Here is a 14448-nt window from a genome sequence, read left to right as displayed (position 1 = left end):
GTACACCCAGACCTTGAGGGAGCAGAGGGCTGTCAGGAACTGAAGCCCTTACTCTGTCACTCTATGTGAATGTCTGCATCCCTGTCTCCCACGAGCCATGTGATCTCACAGGCCATGTAATATCTCTCTCTCTCTCTCCCCCTTCTCTCTGCGAATCTATTTTCTCCTCCTCCTCCTCCTCTTCCTCTTCCTCCTCCTCTTCCTCTTCCTCCTCCTCTTCCTACCTCTTCTCCTGCTTTTTCTGCACACTCACCTTGCTATGGGCCATCATGGCCTCTCAGCTCTAGCCTTCTCCTGCCCCAACCCTCTGACAGCTATCTCCTGTTTCAGATTTAAAAAAAAAAAAGACCTAGATTGTCTGTTTAAGCCAAGTCTCCAAAATTACTAGCTACCTTTAATGCAGATATCCCTCTCTGACCAGATAGCCATAGCTGGGACCATGTGATAAACAGGGTGACTATAGGTGGGATAGGCAATAAAATATGTCAGAGAAAAGGAGCGAGGAAAGGACCTCGCATTTACTAAGCTCCTGCTATGAGCTAAGAACTATGCCAGGTGACCTGCATTATGTGATTTAATGGCCCAGTGAGATTGATTTTATTATTCCTATTTTACAAATGAAGACACTGAAGTTAAGAGAAATTAAGCAATTTGCCCAGAATCACAAAAGTAGAAGGTAGCTGAGCTTGAATTCAAATTGAAATCTGTCCAACTGCAAAGTCAATGTTCTTTCCACAGGACCACTCAGTCAGGGAATGGGGGTTATTCAAGCTAGTTAAAACCATTGAAGTTAGTCTAAGGAGACCACAGGGTTCAAACCTTGCAGCTTATAGGTATTTGCTATGGCAGCCCTTCTTAACATTTTTAGGGTTCCATAACTCTAAGAATCTGATAAAAAGCTATGAATCATCTCCCCAGAAAAATACACACATGCCTATACCATTTGGCGTTTACTTTCATGGGATTTACAGACTTCCTGAGGCTCATCCACTGGCCCCCACCTAAAAGTCTTTGCTCTACAACATCCCTGACTATTGATTACTTACCCTCCATTTGAGAGAAAGGGTGAGAGAGCTCATTACCTTGTGTGTAAGCCCATTCTAACCATAAAAAGTTCTACGTCACTTTCTCTCCTTTAGTTTTCTGTGAGGAGTAATACAGAACCCATCTCCCTGATTCCCTGGCAAATATCTAAAGACAGGTGACTACAGCATGTCCAAGGCTCCAGCTGAGGCCAAACTCCTGTTGTTTGTTTAAAACCTGTCCCATGTGGGTCTCTTCCACCGAACACCACACACTTTGCCAAAGTCCCTCTCATAATGCAATGCCTGGAATAGCATCGTGGACTGCTTGTGTCATCCAACCAGCATCCTCTTCATTCAGGGGATTCTGATTTCCTATGACCAATACACTAGACTTCTTTGATTGTGTTGGCTCTTGTATCAGCCATGTCATTACCTGGCTCATAGGAAATCTATGGTCCACTGAGACCCTAAGATCTTTAACACAGGAGTTGAGCTATCCCTACTTTGCCCTTTCCTAAACTATCCTGAGAAACACTGTGTTTCAGCCTGTTCTTCAAATACAGGATTTTTATGCTGGTGCCATGACACAACAGATTTTTTATCTCACTAAGGAAGAGTCAAATCTTTCTCAGATTCTCCCTTCTAGCTTTACATAGTTTTTCTGTTAAATGGAAAAAAGAAAGAGATGTGGAGCAGAAAAGGATTTCTGAGGTTTTCACGTTGACATTCCACCATTAGATGAATGCTAACAAAAGCTCGATTTCACTAATCCTAAAAGGAACTTGATCTCCAGATGCACTGGCCTTCCTGGTTCAATGCCTGCACCACGAGGCCTTGTTCCACAGCCCAGAGTCGGGTGTTTTTTCTTTTTAAAAGTCTTTGAAGTTAAAAAGTGCACATATTACTTTCAAAGAGTAAACCCAAATGAAGTTTTGTAAGCAGATTTGTTCAAGTGAAGGCTAACTGCATTAAAGAAAGAAAAAGAAGGAGGAGGAGGAGTGGGGGAAGGAAGGATGTATCTGTTCCTCATCTCTCTCATGCGCAACACTTGACGGCTCCAGGGCTGGGGCCCCAGACCCAGGTTCTTTTCTATCCTCACTCTCAAGATGATCTTATTCAAGCTCATTATTTTCAATACCATCTACATTCCGAAAACTCTCCAATGTTTATGTCCAGCTTGGACCTCTCCCTTAACTCCAAATCATACACCCAGGTGCCTACTCAATACCTTTTTGGGGGCATCTTATAGACATTTCTAACACGTATCCAACCCCTAATACTTGTTTTTCCTTCAGTCTTCTCCATTTCAGTCAATGGCAAGTCCATCCTTCAAGTAGCTCAGGCACAAAACATGAGTCATTCATGATTTTCCTCCAGTTCCCCACGTACCCCACAGGGAACTCATCAAAAAGTCATTTTTCTCTACCTTCAAAATATATCCAGAATCTGGCCATTTCTTACCATCTTTACTGCCATTACCCTTGTGTAAGCAACCACAATTTCTTGCCACGTAATCAACACAATTGCTTCCTAAATGCTCCCCTGCCCCCACAAAGCAAGCAGAGTGATTCTTTTATTTATTTATTTATTTATAGACAGGGTCTCACTCTGTTGCCTAGGCTGGAGTGCAATGGTGATGATCACTGCAGCCTCAACCTCCCTGGGCTCAAGTGATCCTCCCACCTCAGCCTCCCAAGTAGCTGGGACTATAGGCATGTGCCACCATGGCAGGCCAATTTTTATATTGTTAGTAGAGATGGTGTTTCCTCCTGCCTCAGCTTCACAAAGTGTTGGGATTACGTGCCTGGCCTGATTCTTTTCAATTATGAGTTAGATCATGTCACTCCCTGCTCATAACCTTCTTTTTTTTTTTTTTTTTTTTGAGATGAAGTCTCATTCTGTCACTCAGGCTGGAGTGCAGTGGCACAAGCTCAGCTCACTGCAACCTCTGCCTCCTGGGTTCAAGTGATTCTCCTGCCTCAGCCTCCCGAGTAAGTGGAATTACAGGCACCCACCATCACACCTGGCTATATTTTGTATTTTTTTAGTAGAGATGGGTTTTCACCATGTTGGCCAGGCTGGTCTCGAACTCCTGACCACAAGTGATCTGCCTGTCTCGGCCTCCCAAAGAACTGGGATTACAGACGTGAGCCACCACCCCTGGCCCCTGCTCATAACCTGCTAATAGCTTCCCACATCACTCAGTATGAAAAGCCAACATCTTTTCCATGGCCTAAGAGGCCCTACATGATCTAATCCTGGTTTCCTGGACCTTATCTCCAGTCTCACTCCTCACTGCTCTTCCAAGTGATCTTCCACTCTCGGGACCTTTGTACTTACTGTTCCCCTGCCTGGAAGACTCTTCCCCAGTTATTATCTGCTGGGCTCACTCCCTCCATGTTCTTGAGTCTCTATTCAAATGTCACCTTATGCAGGGTCGTCTTCCATGACCATCCAATCTAAAGCATCACTTTCTACCCTGTCACTCCATCCCCTCTTTTATTCCTTTACAGTATTTATTGCTATCTAAAACGTGATATACTTATTTGTCTGTTGTCTATATTCTGCCTCAAGAATGTGAAAGCAGGAACTTTGCTTTGTCAGCTGTTGTGTTCCTGGTGCCCACAACAGCACATAAGTAAGCAGTCAGTAAGTGTTTCTTGACTGACTGGCTGAATGAATTAATGAATTTATTGAGTACCTACTAAGTGTCACTATGACTCACATTTTATAAATTAGTCAACTGAGGTTCAAAGATCTCATAGATGGTAAGAGCCAAGATTTGAACCCATATATAAGGATGATAACAGTGTTGGATCTGGATAGGATCATATGACCACCCCCCACCCCACCCCATCAGAATCTGACATGCTGTGTCTGTTCTCGTGCTTGGGTATGCCTGAGACCCTATCCCACTCACATGGCCTGAAGATTGTCCCTCTCAAAGCCAGCCTACCTTGACAGATGGCACTCTCCTTCTACTTGAGAGACAAGCTCTTGAGGTCCTGCATGGCTCGTGGCTTTTGGGATCTTGGTTTCTTCAGGGGCCACGCAGGTGAGAGCATTCCCAGGGTCCTGCTTAGCCTCAGGTCAGACTCCTATGACTCCAGGATGTTCCAGGTCCTCGGTGGATGGCATGAAGACCACCTCTCCAGGATCCATCCCACCTGACCCTGTCTGATCCCAGGCTGTGACCTGCCTTATGCAGGAGTGCCCCTGCCCTACCAAGGTGCTCAGCCCTCAGCATTTAGTCCCTGCCATGGAATCTGAATGCAAATCTTATACATTTTTAAGCTCTTTGGGTTTAATTCCTCCAAAAATTTCACAATGAAACTGGAATATTTGAAGAACTCTCACCCAGAAGGAAAATACACACATCTGAAGCATCCACATGCATCTGCCTTATTGGCACATTGATCCCTTATTATTTTCATCTTATTAATTCATGTAGGCATTTATTCATCCCACAAGCATTTTCTGAGGGTCTCCTTCATGGACTAAGCCCTTTGTGCTGGGTGCTAGACATGGGGCACAAATTAGACATACTCCCTGCCTCAAGTTTATAGTCTAACAGGGGAGACCACCATCATCATCACCATCCCATCATCATCACTGTAGCCAACATTCAAATGCTACTTCTAGTGCTAGGTACTGTTCTGAGTATTTTTATATATTAAGCTGTTTCATCACAGGTTAATTCTGTAAGTTAAATGCTATTCTTATCTTCATTTTACAGATGAGAAAACTGAGGCCTAGAGGGTTGTGACTTATCCAAGGTCATGTAAGTGGCAAAGTTAGAATTTGAACACAGACAGTTTAGCTCCAGAGCTCATACTCTCTTCCACTCTACCTTAATTCCAAAAATTAAGTATGAGAGTTTATGCTGACATGCAGCTATGGACACAAAGATTTTCAGAGCCACATTTCAGATCCAGTGGGAAAGTCATAATCATTGAAGGAAACCGGTCAGCCAGTCTTTCAGCTTCTGAGACATGCCCTCAAAAAACATCTCTCCCAAAGTGCTAAAGATGAACATCTTGGACACATGCAAAAGTCGAAGAGGGAGATAGGAGAAAAGAAAAACAAGCAGGTATCAAAACTTACTTTGTATAATACCAGATACCATAGAGGGCAATTTATATACATCACCTACTCTCAAAGCATATTCGCAAGAAGAGTTTGGTCTGCATTTTCCTGTTAAGGTAATGAAACTTAGAGAAATGAAATGCCTTATCCAAGATCACACAGGTGCTATATGGTAGGACTAGGCATGAACACCCAAAGCCCATCTCTTTCCCTTAATCCAGTTACTGACACTGAATTCAATTCTTTCCCCCAAGAAATTCATTTCCAAAAGCTATCTAATCAAGTCAATGCAATCTAACGCCAAGGTCATAAAAAGAGATTTTAACAAAATCAAGTGGTTAACAACAAAGAAAAAGTAAACATTCTACTTCTGCAGGTCAGTCTTCTTGACAACAGCTTACCTGGCCAATTTATTCCATTCATTCAGTAAAGCCATCCAACTCATGGTTTGGTATGTCAGGAAGAGACTTTTCATTGAGGTGTTCTGGGACCATGTGAGAGTAAGACCAAGCAGGACCACATTTTCTCTCCTTCCCTTCCTTGGGACCCTGGGGCCTATACTGTTGTTTATTTATTTTTTACATCATTCTAAATGCAATGTTCCACAGCCTCACTACCTCTTTTATTTCAACAATGACAAAAATCGCACAAATATCTGAGTGCAACTTTCAAACATGAAGAAATAACTATGCTTCAGAATTCACGAATGCCCCATCCAAATCATTTGTTTTTGTAACTTTGAACTTTCCCATTTAAAATAAACCATGTACTAGATGAAGAATTCACTTTGGATCTGAGCCTTCCTTTGTGATCTTCCTTCCTTCTTCTAGATTAAAAGAAAAAGATATCTTCTTAAAGCGTCTAAGCCTACCTTAGATTCTCCAAAAGCTAGTTTAAAAAAAAAATTTTTTTTTTAATAGAGATAGGATCTTGCTATGTTGCCTAGGCTGGTCTCAAACTCCTGGCCTCAAGTGATCCTCCTGCCTTGGCCTTCCAAAGTGCTGGTGCGAGCTGCCGTGCCTGGCCCAAAAGCTAGCTTTGAGGGGTGCTAGAGACCTCCCTCATCTTTCACGGATAGGAATAATGCCTGGTTTTTTCCTGAATATTTAAGCATCTTGGGATTGGAAAACTGTAAGGCAGAACCCTGGGGACACAGCACGTAGGTGGTGGGTTCCCCAAGAGCAGCAAGAGCCTGAGGAGAGTGGGTAACCCCCTCAAAGGTGTATAGACTTTGGCAGCCACCTTCGCTCTGCACGTAAGCTGTCATCCCTTGGCCCAGAGATTACCTGCCTTTGTTTCAAATGTGGATGTAGAGGGTGGGGGTGGGAATTCTGGTGGGCTAAAAATGTGGTGTGAGCCAAACAGGCTGTGAAAAAAAAAATAGTGTTTGCTATTAAGCAAGCCACAGCTCAGACTACAAGAGACAACGAAGTGGGGTTCACCGAAGCAGAACCAGACTTAATACCAGCTTGAGACTGAGCTCCAAACACATCAGAAAGCATAGAGAAAAACAGGATGGGATCTCAGGGGCTACAGCCACAGGGACTTCCCAGGAAGGGGAAGAATAGAGATCTACAGGGCCAGTGGAGGAGAGCAGGAATAGAAGAGTTTTACTCTTTTAGAAGCCTGATGACCTACCACAGTCCCTAGGGAACATGGTGCAAGTGGCCTTTGCCCAAAGCAGGGACCCAAAGCCACAGCTCAATATCACAGCACAAAATTCATTCCTTCAATAAGCATATATTTTTTTCTACTTCCTCCTAACTAGTCTCCTTGTTTCTTGCTTCTGTCCAATCCAGTCTCCCCGTAACAGCCATGGAGAGACTTCTAAAATTGACTCTGTTGCTTATGGTCTCCGGCAGAGGGGGACCAGATATCAGGGACTGAAAGGCCTTGGCCCCTTGCAGGTCCTTCTTCATGTCTCTGCCTGTTTTCTCAGATGCTCCCTCTGCTGCTGCAGTGCTGGGAACCTTCTCCAAAGGGAAAAAGGATCTCCACTCTCCATCTCCACACCCTGAAAGTCAAAACTTAAAGCTGCCCAGTTCCAACTCAAAAGATCGAGGCTACCCTGGAGTGTCCTTGATTCCATCTGCTCCCTGACCTGCTGAGAGTGGCCACCTTTTCTGACTCACTGCATCTCTACTGTATCCGCCTCCTCCACACTGGGAGCTTCCAACTCTGCCAGGAAATGGGACAAGAGGGGAAGAACCCCAGAAGCAGACTCTGCAGCCAGTTCGCGGTCCAATGTTAACTTGACCTAATTCACAAGGAGAGGTTCCCATTTATAAAGAAGCAAACCTATTCAGGGAAGACCAACTTGGGGACTTCAACACCCTGAAAATACTCCAAGTACCAGAGTCTTTTCTTTCCAGGCCCAGACTGTTCAAGGTCTTAAGCAGCCCAACACTTGGCATTTGGAAAACAAGCAATTACCATTTCATCCAAACAAATGACATCCTAAAGTCTAGTTAGGAAGACAGCCTAGTGAGAGATTTGTTTTCTGAGTTGTAAAGTACTTAAAGGAAAAAAATGTCCTGATGATCTAAAATTCATATTACCTTGCTTTTGCATTCCTCAAGTCCCTTGTATAAACAAAAATGAAATTATATGAAATTAGAATTGCCCCCCTCTCTTCAGTTAATCTGTTAAAGCAGGGTTAGATCGGCACACCTTCTCCTAAAGTAGTGTTTCTCAACATGTGGTCACCTCTGATACATACTTTAAATATACATTCCTAGATTCTACTCCAGATTGCAGAAGGGGAGTGGGGGAGGGCACAGTTATTTCTAACAGGCTTTCTAAGAAATTCCCATGGAAATTTGAGAACCACTGTCCTAACTAGTGAAAGGCAAAAAATAAAAATAAAAAAATATAAAAATATAAATACAAATAAAAAACAGACTCTTATGAGCTTGTGTGAAATGGAAGTTTTGGAATCCCCCAGATGCCTGTAACTTCTCTCAAAAAATATTTCATGCAATTACTTCCAGAAGGCTGCTAGTATGTTGTAAATAGAAAAACAAAGACAAGAATACAAACTCCTCAAATCATAAGAATAATTTACTCCAGGAAGGTGATGGGTTGCCCTTGGTGCAGAGATGGGAGGAGACCTATAAAGACAGAGACATTCAGGTCTGGCAGCTTCCTCTCTGGTTGCCGCTATAGGAACAGACAGTGATATTGGGGGAAGACAACCTGCCATCAGGCAGGGCCAGGAGGCAGAGTAGCAGGAACGCTGAGGTGCCCCAGCTTTGCTGGGGTGTCCATCCTCCTCCACACAGCTTCATGCTTCACTGCATGCCCTCCACACCCTATCAGCCGCAGAAAATTGTTCCTGCTTAATTTAAGCCAGTCGCAGATCCCACTCAGGTTTGAGTCATGGGTTTAAACATGTGCCCAAACCTGGCCAATGAGATGGGAAGGCAGTGTCTGCTCAGGGGCTTCTGGGAAATGACTCCTCCCTATAAAGAAGAGCTATGGAAAGAGACCATTCCTTCTTGTCCAGCACATTGTGGAGTCTGCTACAAAGACTAGAACTGCAGCAGTCATCTCGCTACCAGTCGGAGACTAAGCCTGGAACAGAACAAAGAGATAGAGCTGAGGCCCTGAAGCTTGCAGCCAACTTGCCTCTGGCCTTCTAATTTTGTGAGATAATAATAATCTTTAGCGTTTAGGCTGCTTTGAATTGGGTTCCTGTTAAATCACATCCTAATGGCTAAAGGGAATTTCTTAAAACCCCCAATTCTGTGTATGAGAAATGTGAAATCAGAGAGAGAAATTTGTATTATTGTAAGAGGTGACGCTTTAGAATTTTTTCTAGCAAGAAAATGGCTTTGTTGAGGAAAGCACCTTGAGAACTATTAGGCAGGAAGAGGAGCTTCAAACATCCGAGTGTCAGCCGGGAAAGAGGTGTCAGGTGGCGGACTGCTCTGTGTTGTAAAGGAGGAAGCGAGACAACACTCTGGAGGAAGACATGACAGTAATGGGAAAGAGATGCCAACGAGAAGGTTTTGTGGTTTCTGAGGTGATCCCTGTCCCTCTGCTAAGTTCATAAATACTCCCTGTGAGTGGATTCCTTGTAGTCCCAGTGAAGAGATGAATTGTGCATACAGGGGACGTGGGGTATTTGGATCAGTGATGGCTTACACAGTTGCAAGAGCCCAGAAGCAGAAGCACCATGAGAATTCACAATAGACTTGGGGAATGCTTTGGACTTCCCTAGACTGTGGAATTCAGGATTGGGAGCAATCTTTCCCAGAGCTCAAATACTAAGGGGAGCCTGACAATTAGGTTACAAGGGCAAATGTGTCACCCCATTTGAAAAGAATGCCAATGGCTTCATCAAAGCCTCTCTGGATTGTAGCTCATCAGTAGAGGTGCAAAAATCCTAGAGAATGTGAACAAAAAAAAAAAAAAAAAGGAAAAGAAAAAAGAAAAGAAAACAAAATCCAATTTCAATGTTCAGCATTTGAAGAATGGAGTATCCCTGAGAGGTGGAGTAGCTGGAGATACTAAACAAATATAGAGCCATTCCCACAAAGCCAGCAATGAAGAAGCTAGTGCAGCTGGAAGAGTGTGGGCCTAGCTGCCGCTGGCTCCAGGAGAAGAGGTGGGTCATCGTCTTTTTGCCAGACCTGGCCAGATGGAAGTATACCATCTGCCTGGCCCCTGCATCTGCATGTAACAAGGCATCTGCTGAGGCTATCCAAAACTAGCACAGCCTCATAGACAAAGCTGAGTGGCTGCCTGCCACTCCCCCTTCCCATTTCATGGGAAGAGCAATGAAATCATTAGAAGACCCAAGACACATCTCTAAGGATGATAGAGGATCCCAAAGGGCCCAAGACCAGCTGGCACTTCCATATCTTTCTCACAATGGAATCCTGGGCCTCGGAAAATGTGGATGACTTTGGAGAAGAAGCACTGGCTACAGAGATCAGGTTGGGGACGGAATTTGCACTTCTTGGACCATAGCACCTGAATAAGGGCAAACCTGGAAGCCACAAGATAGCCTGGACAGTGGCTGATCTGACCAAGAGACCTGAGTATGCAGCTGAATGGAGAAAATGCCTAGTCAAAGCTGCACAGTTAGGCAGGGCCGGTAACAAAGCTCCTGGCTCCAGGAGACCTGCCTGGGGTTCCAGCTATTGCCGACCTGGGCTTCCCTGCCTCCTGCTCACTACTTAAGATGCCCCACCAACTTACTTGATGCAGGTGAGGGACAGGAAATAATTATTGCTTACAAGTAGATCACTGCATATACCAGGCAGAATCCTTGGTATGACCTGCCACTGGGTCACATCTAAGCTCCTTCTCAGCTACAGAGTAGGTGGGGGAAGACCCTTCTGCTTGTCCTGCTCTAAGTAACCATTCATCTGCTCTGATTCCTCATCCGTGAAACCCACCCCAGCCATCTTAAGGTGAGACTCGTCTCTCTCCTGGACTGTTGCCGCAGCCCCTAATGTGGTTTTCCTGCCTCCAGCTCTACTATATAAACCCATGGCACAGAAAGATGCCTGGTGAATCTTCTGAAAGCATTCTGATCAGATTGTTAATTTGGTCCAGATCTCTACATGTCATCTTCGTTGCTTACAGAATGAAATCTAAATCATCCATGGGACATCCAAGATCCTATATGATCCGGGCACAACTTTCCTTTCTAATTTCATCTCTCGCCCTATCCCTTTCACCATCCAACGCTCAAACCACACCTGAATGCTATCCTTCTACAATGCCCTGCATGTTTCAACCTTCCTAACTTTGCTCCATCTGTTCTTTCCACTCCTCCCTCTTTACTCTTTGAAGTCCCATCCATTCCTCACAATTCAAAACAAATACCACCTCCTCCATGGGGCCTTCCAGGTGCCTTAATTGGAAGTAACCACTCTTTTCTCTCTGCCTCTTGGTACTTGCCATCACCTAAATAGCTGTCCTTGTTGCTCTCTGCCTATGTTTCAATGAATGCTTTTCCACATCTTTTTTTTAACCCTCACTTGAATGTAAACTCCTTGAAGCCTGGATCGTATATTATTATTCAGCTGTAATTGCTAGCATGATGTGGATATTCAATAAATATTTGCTGAATTAGAGCTGAGCTAGAAGATGAGATTAGAAAGGAAATTCCAATTTCCTTTAATAAAACAGAGAGAAGAGAGAGGCTTTGTGTCCTCCATAAAACTAGCACAGCCTCATAGATGAAGCTAAGAGTGAAGTAACAGCAGCCTCGGGCTTCGCCATTCTCCAAGGGCTCACTAGGAATCCCCAGCTATCTCTAGCCTCACGAATCCTGCTGCAACATTCAGAGACAGAGCCTTGACCTGGTGAGAAGTAGACATGACAACTGTCCAAACTACAGGTCATCTGGGTGCTGAGCTGCTGAGACATTGACACCAAAAGTGCACGTCCCAGGCCGGGTGCAGTGGCTTATGCCTATAATCCCAACACTTTGGGAAGCCAAGGTGGGTGGATCACTTTAGGTCAGGAGTTCAAGACCAACCTGGCCAACATAACGAAACCCCCGTCTATTAAAAATACAAAAATCAGCTGGGCATGGTGGTGCATGCCTGTAACTCCAGGTATTTGGAGGCTGAGGCATGAGAATCACTTTAACTCAGGAGACAGAGGTTGCAGTGAGCCAAGACAGTGCCATAGCACTCCAGCCTAGGTGACAGAGTGAGACTCGGCCTCAAAAAAAAAAAAAAAAAAAAAGTATGTCCCAGACACTCAAGCTCCCTACTCTTGGACCTTACTTTCAGAGCAGTTTTCCTGAATGTGGCTCCCCTTGGAGGAGGGCGAAGGGAGAATCAGCCAAGATGTTAGGCTTCAGCTAACCCTGCCAAGATGGACTGGGTGTGCAGAAGACTTATTGGTCATGGAAGCTCTTCTGTTTCACCTGCATCACACCCAGTGTCCCTTGGGCTTTCCACTTCTCCATTGCCTTCCATGTGGCATAAGAAGGGCTGCTTATCAGCTGCTGGGCACTGCTTCTGTGGGAATCGAGCTCTCCTACAGAACAGGGAGAATGGTGGAGGCTTCCCTAGGGCTGCCATCCCCTCCACTTCTTAGGGAAAGAATTCCCAGTCAGACTGGAATCTGCAGTGAGGCATGAAGCATCTTCATAGTGACTTGGGTTGGTGGTAGGGTCCGAAGGAGGCCCCAGGCCCTAAGGATCCAACATGGGCACCTGGCTCAGGTGTAGCCTGCATGACACTTAGGAGCCCACCACTGCCACTGCCACTGTCATCACTGTCACCACTGTTTAGAGAAAAAGGGGTGAGGGAGTTTTTCGGCATTTGGCTTCTACACATGGACTTGGAGGCTGGTGGGGCCACCAACTGACATGTTACTACCAGTGTGTGACTGATACAACAGGCATCTCAAGGAGAATGCAGCTCACTGGAAAAGGCTGAATGGTTACCATTTAATTCCACTAAAATCCCATCAATAATCAGGGCTTTAGTAAAACTTATGACAAATAGCGACAGCTTACTATGGGTTGAATCATGCCACCCCCAAATTCACATGGTGAATCCCACCCATCAGCACCTCAGAATGTGACCTTATTTGGAAATAGGGTTGTTGCAGTTGTAATTAATTAAGATGAGGCCATTAAGATAGGCTCTAATCCAATATGACTGATGGATGTCCTCATTTAAAAAAAAAAAAAAGGAAATGTGGACACAGAGACACACACACAGGGAGAAGATGGCCATCTCCAAACCAAGGAGAGAGGCCTGGAACAGATGCTTAACTAACAGCCCTCAGATGGAACCAACCCTGGGGACACCGTGATTTTGAACTTCCAGCCTCCAGAGCTGTGAGATGTTAAGTTTCTGGTTGTTTAAACTCCCAGTTTGCAATGCTTTGTTACGGCAGCCACAGGAAACTAACACACTTTAAAAATCCTCACTGTAAATCATGCTTACATATTTCAGTCGTCCTCATGACAACTCAATGAGCGAGATATTTTTATTTGGCCTCATTTTCCAAATAAGAACTGCGAGACCCTGAAGAGTTAAGAGATTCATCCAGGGTATTAAGTGGTTGAGCCATTATTCAAACTTCACTGCTTGACTGTGAAGTCTGCTTGACTCTGAAGTCCCTTTTCTTTTCTCTACACCACCCATTGCTGCCTCAGACAGAAGGGATGTCCTTATGAGTGATGCTACCATGCATCCTAGGCTCCAGTGAGCCATGCCTGGTGGTTGTACTTTCCGTTTAGATGTGCCCAATTCATTGTATTGTCAACACAAATGGGCTTCCTGCTCAGACCACTCTGGACAGATGAATATTGGCAGTTCCCAGATGGCCACACAGGAGCTGGGGCCGACAGCCTAGTGAGGGATGACAATTGTGGCCCAGCTGATAGGAGGATGCTTGAAGGTGAGGCCAGTATTCAAGGATCTGGCATGTTGAGTCACTGTTCTATAGAGGGAGTGGCTTGGGCACTAAGAGAAGCCTGTGAGGATCCTGGGTAGGCAGGAGACAGGTGGGCAGTTATGTGGGATGGGGCCTGGGGAGATATAAGCACAATACAAGGAGCAAAAAGGCAGGATCTGGGACCCACAGAGACCGGGGAAGCTGCAATTCAAGGTCAGAGTGACCCAGGACTGACCAGAAGGTGGGATGTGTGGGAGGCCACAGGAGCCCCTCAGGGAAGACACTGCCCCAAAGTCAGAGGAAACTGGTCTCTGAGGATGATTCCTTGGGTCTTTGGTGGGAATGAGATAGAGAAGAGAAGGCACTTCTTGCCTAATTTCCAGAGAAGTAACTACCATTGGACAAATGAAGCAAAGGGAACCAACCCTGTGCAAGGCAGTTCACTCAACGGCAGGCACAGAGCTGCTGTGGGCTTTCATGTGGCTTTCACATCTTCTGGCCCTGCGATGTCTGGTTCAAGTCCAAGGATCATGAAAGGCCTTTAACGGCTGCTGGGCAGAACACTCCTCTCATTTATCTTCTGATTCCAGGCCCTGACTTCCTGGCAGATAGCATACCAACTGGCCCAGCGGATGTGCTCCAGCCCCTTCCTGAGGTTCCCCTGCCACTATCAGCCAGCCACCATTGCTTCCTCAAGTGGCTGGGGCTTCCAGTATGGGCTTCCAGGCTCACCAGATGCGACCCAGGCCAGCCTCCGGAAGTGGGTACAGGGGACTTGCTTTCCCTCTGAGCTCCCCTCACCCATCTTCCCACCATGCCAATATGTTTTGGCCGGGCACAGTGACTCATACCTGCAATCCCAGCACTTTGGGAGGCCGAGGCGGGTAAATTACTTGAGGCCAGGAGTTTGAGACCAGCCTGGCCAACATGGCAAAACTTTGTCTCTACTAAAAATACA

The sequence above is a fragment of the Chlorocebus sabaeus genome, chromosome 1 (assembly GCF_047675955.1).
Source record: "Chlorocebus sabaeus isolate Y175 chromosome 1, mChlSab1.0.hap1, whole genome shotgun sequence".
Classification (NCBI taxonomy): domain Eukaryota; kingdom Metazoa; phylum Chordata; class Mammalia; order Primates; family Cercopithecidae; genus Chlorocebus; species Chlorocebus sabaeus.
Note: the sequence above shows the minus strand (reverse complement) of the source record.